General features: G+C 37.5%; 1 pseudogene; it reads right to left on the minus strand.

Moving 5' to 3' along the window:
* Window positions 1–920: 920 nt before the first annotated feature.
* On the minus strand, window positions 921–10,547 carry LOC149819635 (putative inactive receptor kinase At5g10020 pseudogene; annotated as a pseudogene).
* Window positions 10,548–12,832: the final 2,285 nt, after the last annotated feature.

Below are 12,832 nucleotides of genomic sequence, written 5' to 3' on the forward strand. Positions count from 1 at the left end.
GGAATCAACCATTGGATCATGTATTTTTGATGAAAAATGTGATTTTTGAATGCTTGAATATTTATGAAGATCATGAGCCATTGAATTTAAAATCTTAAAAAAATCTCATTTATGCATCAAAATGGGATGATTCAATAGTGGGTTCTTATAAAACTAAGCATGTAGATCACATCTGCACCGTTAGATTCAGGAGAACAAAAAATCTATGAAAATCATGGTTCACACATTAGTTCTCATATTCAAGTGATTCTTGTATTTTACAATTTTATATATCAATATTTACTGAGAAACTCCTCAGTAAAGTTAATTTTTTAAAAATATCATTAAAATTACCCTCTGAATGACATTTGCCACTGAAACATTATGCTCAATACCCATATCCTGGTTGGGGTATCTACCCAGTCAAAATTCTAGATCAGGTTTCAGATCCACCTAAAAGTAATCTGACACCTGACATGAAATAAATATGGTTTAAAACCTACAACTACGAGTAGTGTCCCTTGCCGCAAGGTCGAAGCTGGGTGTACTCTTCAGTGGGCAAGGTCTCCAAGCAAATAAACTTGTGCCTGGCAAGAGCCTTATCATTGTCAACCCTCTCGGGACAACAAGTTCCATCTTGTGTACCATGCATACATCCTTTTATTGTACCCTTACCTTTTGTTTGCATGGCCATCTCAGTGCAATCTGATAATTCAGTCCCTCTCTTTCTTGTAATGTCTCAGAGATTCTGAGAACTTGTTGGATGAATTTAATGAAAAATGAAACCTTAGGGGTCCTTAGGCTAGCCATATATTCCATATATTGTTCATGAACAACTAGAGAAGAGAAGAAAAGAAAAGGGAATAAAGAAATGAGTTCAGGAATAACAAGCCCAAAGAAAATAGGTGACAGAAAATCAATGCCACCAACTCAACTTCAATTAATCTGCATTCCGTTCCAAACCCTATAACACCGCCAAAAAGGCATCACTGAAACAATAAATCAATTACATGACAAAAAAGAAAGAATGGAGGGTTAGAACACCAACTTGAAGAACCCAGGGGGGGGGATGAAAAATTGGCATCTGAAAAGCAGAGCCCATCAATGATCTTTCTTCCCATGCCTGCCAAAACAGATTTACTCTTGCCAGTTATGCTGAATCAGTAGATAATGTACATACATGCACATCTGCACTCCTGTTGACAGTTTCATAGCACCACAGAATTCAGATCATCAAAAACCATCCTGATATTTGGTCTCTCTGAAGCCGGAAGAATGCATCTAAGAGAGACTTCGAGCATGGTTTCAAGTCCCCTTTGATGCCCTCCAGGGCTTTCAACCCCAGGGATTAGCCTGTCGAAACACTCGTACATCCGATCTTCACTAGCCAACAGTTTGACCCAGTCAGTGAGATCCACCACCCCCGAGTTTGCAGATATTATCTCTCCGGCACATTTTCCTGTCAAGATCTCCATTAAGATCACACCAAAAGCATAAACATCTGCTTTTAGAGATGGGAGTGGCTTTTCGGCAATGGCCAATTCAGGGGCCCGATATCCAAGTGCACCAGCATTTAGTATCTGTTCTGCTGTGCCAGCAGGTGACATCAGACGGTGAAGGCTGTAATCAGTGAGGAATGCATTCATGTCAGGAGGTTCAAGCAAGATGTTTGTCGCCTTAAGGTTTCCATGAGGGATGCCCCCTTCATTGTGAAGGTAATTCAGACAGCGAGCAACATCAATAGCGACCTTGAGGCGTTGATTCAAGGATAGTGGTGGAAGCTTCCTAGGCTCAGGCTCTGCAGATAAGACATGCATGCACACACAGACAAACAAAAAAGTAAAATAAGTTAATTCAGAGTGTTTGGTGACTCCATGACCAACCTCAGCTCAACCAGAGTTGAGCTCCAAGGACTTGGAGAGATTCAGCCCAATTCATGAAATTTCAGAACAAAGTAACACCGAGGCAACTAGAACATCTAGAACCTGATACAAATCAAGTCCCATAAAGCTCTTGAGATGGCCTCATGATTTTAGGTTTCCCTTAAACTAAAGCATCACAAAACCAGTAAGTAAACACCAGAATAGACCAACGATCGGAGATGAACAAAATTCTTGAATAAAAATGACAAAACAGGATCCCCATGGATTTTGAATTCTCAACAAAAAAAGTTCTAAAGATAAGAGGGCTCTTACCAAAAAGGTAGTGAGCCAAACTCTCCGCATTGATATAATCTGACAAAATGAGCTTCTCATGTTCCTTTGGACCCCAATAATAGCCCCGAAGAGAAACAATATTTGGATGTCTGATGCTTCCGAGCTTCTTTGCTTCCCTAGCAAATTCCTTCTTGCGTTTAGCAAGGCCTTCTCGGAGCCATTTTACAGTCAGCATATGCCCATTGTCAAGTGTAGCTTTGTAAGATGTTCCATGGCTGCTTCTACCAAGGACTTCTGCAGGTGCACGAGAGAGTTCCTCAGCAGAGAACATGAAAGAAGTGTCGAAGAAATGCAAGTCTCCAGCCAATCTATCGGGTGAAGGCACCTTCAAGCCAGCAGCGTTCCCAGACAATGATGAAGCATCAGCAGGTGGTGAACATGAAAAGCCCAGAGATGTTTGCTTTGAACTACGAGGAGGTAAACTCTCCACAGTATAGGATTTTGCAGATTGGACATGTCCTGTTTTTGACAGCGATAGGCCTTGTTCAACAGGTTCAGTCACGGTCAAAGCAACATCTCCAAGTGCAGACAATGATCTGCCATCTGAAGAAAGAAGGCGATCAGTAGAAAAGCTTGAAGAAGTGGGCATGGCCTCTGTATTTTTCTGAAGCCCAAAAAGGTGTGGCCTGGAAGATCTCTCATGATGGATATCCCTCCCGCTGATTTTGCTGTTGGAGTTCTGTTGACCACCTACTCCATATGATCGTGCCTTATAAGTAATAAGCACAAACAGTATTAATATAACAATTGCTCCACCAATTGATCCTGCAATCAGTGCAACGACAACTACACGCTTCAAATGGTTCTGATGTTTTCCCTTGACATCAATGTTTGATCCACTTTTGGGTGAAGAAGGGGGTGAGAAAATCAGTAAAGCATTTCCCGGATGAAATGAGGATTCAGGAAACCTTAACAAATTTTCAGGAACAACGCCAGATAAGTTATTGTAGGACACATTGAATCCTTGAAGTCTTGCAGAAAGACCATCTGGAATACTACCATTTAGATGGTTGTTAGACAGATCAAGGTAGACCAGATTCTGTAACTTACTTATTTGATGGGGTATTGGTCCTGAAAATCCATTCTTATTGAGATACAGCACCTGTAGATTGATCATGTTGCCTATGTCAGGAGGCAACAAGCCACTCAACACGTTATTAGAGAGATCAAGAAATTCAAGGCTTGAATTTTGTGCAGAGACAGATGTCTGAGAGTTCACAAATAAGATGGGTCCCGTGAACTTGTTTCCAGAAAAATTTAGATAGGTCAATGTTGATGATGTGAAGAGGCTTGCCAGAAGAGGTCCGGTTAGTTGGTTAAGGCTAAGATCAATAACAGTCAGTTTTGGATAAGTCCCCATTATGTCTGGAAGCATTCCTTTCAATGAGTTGTTCGATATTTTTATAGTGGTCAACCTCAAAAACTGAGAAGTTTCATTTGGTAAGGTTCCTGACAATAAGTTCGAACTGAGATCAACAAATTCCACATAATTTCCCCATGATTGTATTGCAGTTAAATTTCCTGAAAGCCTGTTATTTCTTAAATCCATAATAGCACAATGCCCAATTGATGCAGGCAAGTGGTCAGCTAGTTCATTTGAGGAAAGATTTAGAACCCTTAAAGTTGAAGATGTAATGCTAAAAAGAGGACCTGCAGCATGGAAAACAAGCAACCTTAGGATATTTGACATAATATTCTTTTCTCTTCTTTTCCTTTTCTTTGCTAGCTAGAGAGAGACTTCCATTAAAATCAGAAGAGTACCAAGAATAGAGATTCATATGAAAGCTCCACTACATAGGCATGCCAATGCAATTCTAGAATTTGAAAAGGAAAAATATTTTCTTTAGTTGACAATCAATAAGGCTTATGCTACATTATGTTTGCTGCAATAAAGGAATGATCTTTCGATCAAATTGAGAGATCAAACAAATAAAAAATGATGCAAGTGCAGCGTGGAAAACGAGTGAATAACCAATCTAGTCCATGACATCTACTCTAAACTTTTTCTTCCCAATAAGTACTTGAGACTACAAACAAGTGACATCTATACACAACAGGCACGATACAACATAAAATGTTTTTCACGCAACAAGGGAAGTGAAGGACAAAGATGATTTCTTACAAAGGAAATAAGCAGCAGGCACTAGGTAATTTCATTTGATGTCATGCTTCAACTTTACATGGGCTCAATGGAGGCTTATCAAAAACATTCCCGTCATAAAACTATACCCAAACAATTTGATTTATTTCTTTTTATGCACAACAATCAATTGACAGAGAGCCAAGATAGCCTAGTTCACATGCATGTTTACTTCTATAAGAGTCTCCTTATTTAAATTTGCCAACTTCAACAATTATCAATGATGTTTCCATATATACTAGGACCATAATATGCTAAGGGGAAACTTTCCACCTTAAAAACATGGACAAGTTAGCTATATAGGACAATGCCACCTGATACGCACATAGTGAAAATGGAATCTGATATTGAAATGTCAAGAGCTGAAGTATGAAGATCTGCACAGCTTTGGTTATTTTTTGGCATTGAGGGCTGCATTGGCATCACAAATAACTCTTCAGAAGGTTATTTCAAAAAGAAGAAAACACTCAGGAAGGTTAAAATTTAACTCGATATATCTAGAAGATAACATTAAAAGGTTATATTGGTTAAGGGAAAATTTTCCATGCCTGATAAAATAAAACATCCATGATGTAGCAAGAGGACTTTAATGGTTATGGAGAGAACAAACATTATCTGGCAAGATAGTCTTCATTTGTTGCTTTTATAACATATATAGGACAAGACATACTAACAGTTTCCAGTGATAATGATGCCATAAATTACGGAGTTGGCACTGTTTTTAAGGGCATGACTCCTATTATTATTTGGCCTTGCTGCAAATAGCAGTACTGTGCCCATTTGAACCAATTCTCTTGGAACCAATAGATGGGCTGACCAAAAAAAAATCCCTTGACAAGCACGATCCCTGCAATACGTTGAACACAAACCATAGCCAGTTTCTATATGTTTATGTTGAATGGCATGGAAAATGATGGAGCAAAAAAACAACAGTGTGCATAAACATTTTCCTATACCAAAAGGAGAAAGACGTGTCTGAACTTTGAAATAGAAAGAAGGATGTCAATGTAGTAATAAAATGTATGAAAAATAAAATGTTATTCTAAGTTTCTAACCCATAATTTCTTGTTTGGCAATTCCTAAAAAAACATAAAGATGTGATACCTAAAATAATGAAGATGTTTGTAATTATAGCTAACCAAAAAATTGTGTTTTAGTTCAAACAGAAAAGGAAAGCCTAAAATTATACTATGAAGCATTTATAGATGTTAGTAAATGTCACACCTGAAATGAAGCATCCACAAGTTTCGAGCTAAAAGTTGGAGACCTGAAGTCAGTGTCAGTGTTGGTGTTGCCACGTATCAGACATGGACATGGCTGAAAATAGGAGGATCTGGGTAATATAGTTACCAACCTAGCTTACAAGAACAGCACCAACACTCCAGTGTTCTCAAAATTGACCTCTAGTTAACTGGTTCACATTTCTAAGTGTGCATGTATGCATGCATCGTGCATATATATATGCACAGATTTATGTGGTCATACACTCATAGATCTACATATACACAATTTGGTGGCTTGACATGAGTTTCTGCTTGGTTATTTAACTAGTAATTGGACAAATCAATTTTCATTATTTTGAATGCAAAGGCAGTTAGAACATCATTATTTAAGTTTTTAGTCTTAAGGACGTCCTAACTAATACATTAAAATTGTGACTGAAGAAACCTTATTTCCTCTCAATGTTACTTGTTTACATAATTTTCGTTGAGGGTGTCAACTTTTTTAGGTTTGACATGGCCAAAGAGAATTGTATACAAGGCATCATTCCATGAAAAGAGAGGGGACCAAGGTTTCTACCTCACTGCCATCTTCCCATATGATAAAAAGGATTACAATAATGTAGCCATTTCCATCTTAAAATTGATGGAATTTGGCAGAATCCTTTTGTGCTTGGCTGCATCTCAAATGGAAAATTGGGTCCCAACAAAAATCCTTGTTGCCTCCACACAGGGCTTGCCATTTAACCATAGCAATCAGGTTCACTGGTTGTAGGTCATAAGCCATGAAAGCTGAAAGATCCTGGTTCACTAAGGTAGGTTCATTTGGACTAAAAATGACTCAGATATGCTTAGAACATTGAGTTCCAGATCACAGTTCATAGCTCAAAGTAGAGATAGATGCCCACTTGCACATGAGTGCCATTTATCACTGAAAGAGACAGTATTGATAGTTCACAATCCCATAAGAAGGCCCTGCTACATCATGACATGTGAAAACAGTGCACATGCATTTCCATAATTGCATAATAAAGTAAAAAAATTTAAAAGTATATTAGTGATACATATTTTAGCACAATCATAAACTTTTCATAGATACTCATTGTAGTACAATCATCTTTTAATATGGAAATGTTTAAAATACTGAAGATGCACGGACATTTTTAAGGAAGAAGACAACAACATCCTTTTAATAATATTAAAGCTCAAATTTAGAAACATTTAATAAAACCGATCCATCGTGCATGCTCCAAAACCAACTTTGGTCATCAAATCTAACACATTTTTTAGGTAATAAGTGAAGGGATCTTCTTCAGTAAAGAAGCCACACATATGTTTCAGGGGTCCAAGATACGCACATACAAGCACATGCACAAATATGCACGTGTGTGTGCATTATAGTTACTAATATCAGCAAGGATTTATTTGGGAAAATTTAAAAATTATGTGGTATTTCTCAGAAAACTCTTGGAGATTTTCATCATCAAGTTTTTTGTGGATTATCTTTTCACAAAAGAATCCTTTAAAAGATGTGACAATTGAAAATAATGTGAGATTTGGTGACTTACAAATACTAACATGTATGTATGTGCATGCATGTGTGTGTGTGCATGTAGCAGTGTTGTGAAAAGCGTTGAAGCGTAGATAGGCACTCCACCAAAAACCGAGGCAAGGCGTAAAGCGTAAGCCTCAAAATTTTTTTTTGAAAACTTTAAAAAATTTATAAAAAAAATATCTAAAAATACAAATAAATAAAAAAATGCATTATTGATGAAATAACAACCAATAAGAAATAGAAAATCTCAAATAAGTACTAAAAAATATGAGATTAACATATAAAAGTAACTAAAAACTGATTACATAACTGGAAAATATATGAGATTAACCTACAAAAGTTAAAATATATGAGATTATTCTAAAAAATATGAGATTAACATATAAAAGTAACTAAAAAACTGATTACATAACTGGAAAATATATGAGATTAACCAACACAAGTTAAAATATACTAAGAAACTGATTACATAACTGAAATAACTGAAAAATATAAGAGATTAACCTAAAAAAGTTAAAATATATGAGATTATTCTAAAAAATATGAGATTAACATATAAAAGTAACTAAAAAACTGATTACATAACTGGAAAATATATGAGATTAACCAACAAAAGTTAAAATATACTAAGAAACTGATTACATAACTGAAATAACTGAAAAATCTATGAGATCAACCTACAAAAGTTAAAATATATGAGATTATTCTAAAAAATATGAGATTAACATATAAAAGTAACTAAAAAACTGATTACATAACTGGAAAATATATGAGATTAATCAACAAGAGTTAAAATATACTAAGAAACTGATTACATAACTGAAATAACTGGAAAATACATGAGATTAACCTACAAAAATCTTGTTGATTATGTCTCAGAAATCTTGTTGATTTTTTTTTTCCTCAGGCTTGCGCCTTGAGGCAAGGCACGCCTTTTGCGCCTTGAGGTGAGGCACGCCTTTTGCGCCTTGAGGCAAGGCATGCCTTTTGCGCCTTGAGGCGAGGCACGCCTTTTGTGCCTTGAGGCGCGTTTTTGATAACATTGGCATGTAGACATGATTAGTTTACAAAGAAAAGTCATTCCCCTAAAAGGCAATCAAGCAATTAGGCTCAGCAACCCAAGATTGAGTTGATAGCAGAATGGACTGTGGGAATTTGCTGACCCGCAGAAGAATTGCACTTGACTTTGATGACTATCCCACAGGTCAGGTGGGGAAGTTAGCACTGAGACATGCCATGTTGTTTGGTATAGTTTAATGGAGTTTCTAGGGTGACTTTGGATAATAGTGGACTCAAGTTCTCTTTGCATTCTCAACTGCCTTCTCTTTGCTTATTCTAGTTGCTTTGAAGGATTAGAAAAGAAAGAATAAGAGAGCTCTTCCTATAATTAAGGAAAGGGGCAAGTTTTGACACCAGGGGAAGCATAATAAACCCTAAGAACAAATTATACAGTTAGGAATAGAACACATTGTGTGTGTGACTTATGAAACAAAAGAAGATTGACATCAAGCCCCTTATGCATGAGGATGGTGTTCTAAGATAAGAGTCCCACAACAATCAACAACATATTTTTCTTGCTTTGCACAACCACTGAGGATTTAGAGGCAAGAGAAATTAAGACAGTGTAACAAACTCTTGTATAAAAAACAGCATGTATTCTGATAATATCTGCATATGGTTCAACCAGAAATGACACAATGGACCTGGAATCCACAGCCTCCAACAATGCAATATGATTCAATCTGATCTCCATGATAATGGTGAAGGTATACATAATTATGTTCCTTTAAAGAGCAAACTACATGCCTATATTGATGAAATTCAACATATAAGACTGTTGATAATCATGATACTTATGGAATGGCTCCAAGAAGTATCTATGGTTCAGGGAAATTTTGTGGCTGTAGATGACGTGTTGAAGCAGGTTACAACAACACATGCACAATAAGCGAAGCTAAGTTACATGGACACTCCATCTTTGCTCTCATATTGCAACCCCATATATATCGTTTTTAGTGGAAGCAAATCCTCCATCATAAGATTCAATTGACCCCTCACGTTTACCAACTATGCACTTTCTAAATTCTAATAAAATTCAAGGATCAAAGGTATTGTTCATAACCATTTTATTCATAAAACTCTTAGTATATCTCTTCTACAACATGCAATAGAATCAGAAGGCATTGAGTACCAAACAAGCAAGCTAGTATTTATAGTATCTAATATGCCCTACCATGTTTTATTTTCACAATTCCCACGAGCTGAATAGAATCAACAATAGCTCTCCAGCATATTTTGACAATGCGAGAGTGAAAGAAGAAAGCATGATGATAAATTGTTTAAAGAGCAATTACAAGATAAACAAAAGCACAGCCAATCACCTTGAAAGCGGTTGAGACTAAGATCCAGATCACTCAAGACCATAGAACTTTCTTTAAAGAGTGCTACGGGTAGGTCCCCAGAAAACTGATTACTCTGAAGTCGCAAAGTTTGAAGAGCAACCATGGAACCAAAAGCAAGTATCTCCCCAGTGAGCTGATTATAACTTGCATCGAACACTTTCAAGCTGTCAAACAATGGAATCACATTCGGAGTGAAGAGCGACCCAGACAACCTATTGTGACTGAGATTCAGGTGCTGGATCAATCCAGTAAACGTGAGATTATTTACATTTCTGGGGAACGACCCACTAAACATATTGAAACTGAGATCAACATGAAGCACATTTTGCAATTGCGAAAACCAACTTCCAACATCATCTTGCAAGTTGTTTGAATGCAGATCGATATACTTCAACCGACTGAGCTTCTCAAAGCCTAAAGGGAGGCTTCCACTGAAATTATTTGATGACAGGTCCAGATAAGCCAAACTCTGCAAATTGGTCAAGCTTGCAGGTATCTGCCCATCCAAGGAGTTACTAGAAAGATCCAAATATTCTAACGACAAAATCGATCCAACCTCCGGTGTCAGACCACCATGAAGACGGTTGTTAGGCAGTGAGAAATTGCCCAGCATTTTCAATCTACTGATCACCGAGAAATTGACACTCCCCACCAAACCCGAATCCTGCAATGCGATCTTCGTGACCGATCCTGCACCGCATTCGATCCCGAACCAATTGCTGGGGCAACCATTTGAATCAACAGAAGCTTTGTTCCATGAATCCAAACGCCCAAAGGGGTCTCCCTTTATCCCTGTCTTGAACTCCAACAGGGCATCCACATCAGACTGTCCCAGTGAAGAATCTAAAGCACACAGAACCAACAACACATACACCCACCAAAAAAACTGCCTCCTAACACCAAAGACCCCAACAACATGAAACCCCAAAAAGCCCATAACTTAGCCCTAGGCCTACACTCTTTCCCAACAAAGAAAAAATCTATTCACACTAAACCAATAGAAACGAGATGGAAATACAAAAACTTCAGAAATAGCACAAGTCCCATGACACTATAGCTAAAAAATCCACTCACCCACAACCCAAATCCTAAAACTGTTCATGGATAGAAGCTTTAAAAACCCCCAACTGAATCCAATGTAAAATGGCTGCATGATTAGCAGCATTGAATGCAGATCATGAATGCAAACATAACTAAGATATCAATAATCAATCAAGGAAATGCAAATTCATGCCTCAAAGGAAGCAGTAAGTACAAAATTGTTCACTACCCATCTCTTATTTTTGTCACCCCAGCAACACCCACCAAGAATATTCTGGTGATGACCATCTGCTCCCACCCTCCTTCTTAGCTCCCTACACCCTCTTCCTCTTCGTTTCAGACAGCTAAAATGTAGGTGGGCAAGTTGGTATGGTATGAAAAAACAGTACAGAGAGAGAGAGAGAGAGAGAGAGAGAGGAGATGGGTGTCGATGGGGAGAGTCTGCTCTCCTAATGAAATCCATGATGTGAGAAGTAGTACGGCTGGCTCATAAAAAAAAATCTTTTTTTTCTTGTTTACTTTCTCTCTCTATGCATATGTTTTCTGGTGTAGATTCGGACTGAAATTGCAATTTTTAATGTGTGTGAAGGCTGTGTGATTCCCATAGTTAATTTGGGTCTAATCTTTTGGACTCATTTTTGTTGGTCGAAGTCAACGCCGGAGTTGGCAAGATTCCGGCGACCGGCCAACCGGAGAGCCGTAATAGTGGGGTGGGTCATGGATGGAGTCCCGAAAATGGGATGTGGCCCTGTTCTTGGTAAAATCTATCTGAGGGAAAATATCGCGATATTTTGAAAAAATCTTGAATTCCTAGCAAAACACTGACATATGGAGAAAATATAAACATATAAAGAACATATAATTGTAAGTAAAAATATAAAGAATAAATCAATAAAAAACATTTTACAACCTTAAGACGTGTAAAACACGTATTTTTGGTATTATACTGGTTTTGAAAATAGCACGATAAATGAAGATATTTTTAAAATACCGACGATTTTTTGTGTTGTGACCTTGTGAGGCTCCTCTCGGAATCCGGACAGATGCTGGCGCCTGGTGGGTCAGGGCGTTAAGGGTATTTTGGTTATTTTCAAAAAGTGAAAAAGCTGCAAACACTCGGAGTTTGGTATTGTGTCTGAGCTGGAAGGTGCACAATGACTAAATTGTCCTTATTCATGCTGAGTTAGCTGACTCCTTTGTCGCTTTGAGGAAAAGGGAAAAATAATGCTTTGCCACCTGTAGAATTGTTTTTTATTTTCCTGAATCGACTGAAACATTTCGTTAATTACCTAACCATTCCCTCTACTGTGGACACATGGCTAAGCAGCTATAGGTTGTCTTGATGTTTATGTGTTTTCCGGAACAGTGTATCACTAATCTTTTTCATGAGTTTGAAGTTGGGTCCATAGAAGAAATGAGGTGGGCTGTCGAAGGGTCGGATCCCGACATATTACTGACCCGATGTGACTGGAATAGTGGATCCGGAATTCCGGATAAATTGTCTGATTGAGACAGGGAGGATCCGAAGCACACCCGGACAAAGATGTTGTTCGTGTTTTTCTAAGGGATGTCAATGAATCGGATTTTATCCGATACCCAACCTACTTCTATTTCATTTAGTTGCATTTGGTAAGCCAAAATAATTGTATGATTATAATCAGATATGGATATGGTTTTTTGATTTTTTGCAACCGAATTCAACAAATATCTGGATTTGATGGATATCTGAATCCTTTTACACGTAATAAAAGCGGATCTGGTATGAGCTTTTTACCATCTGAATCTAAATTTCAATCCGTTTAGCCAACATACGGTTAGTCGAATATGGTATTGGTCACATCTGATCCAAATCCGAACCATTTACATCATATTTCTAGAGTAGTCTAGCTTAGTGGTTGCCGATCTTGGTTGACTAGGTCTAAGCCAGAGTTTAGATGGTTCGGGTTTAGTCAGACGTCCCATTCGAATCTAACACCTTATTCTTGGAAATGGATCTTAAAATGAGATCTCAATGTGTGATCCAATCAAAATCAGATTCAGATTCAGCAAATCAGACTTTTTTGATTCAGATCGCAGCTTTCGACCTACAATCTGATCCGGATCAAAATTGATCCAGTTTGTACCTTTTTCATGAAAAAATAAATTGCTTGCAGCTCTTTTCCTGGCTCCATCATTACCATATGGAATTTGAATCAAGATTCGATTCTATTTTTCATTTGATTTTATCAAAATCTGGACGATTTGGATGGATTGCTCAGAATTTGAAATTCGACTTCAGA

This window comes from Nuphar pumila, chromosome 12 (genome assembly GCF_984573655.1).
Source record: "Nuphar pumila chromosome 12, dmNupPumi1.hap1.1, whole genome shotgun sequence".
Taxonomy (NCBI): Eukaryota; Viridiplantae; Streptophyta; class Magnoliopsida; order Nymphaeales; family Nymphaeaceae; genus Nuphar; species Nuphar pumila.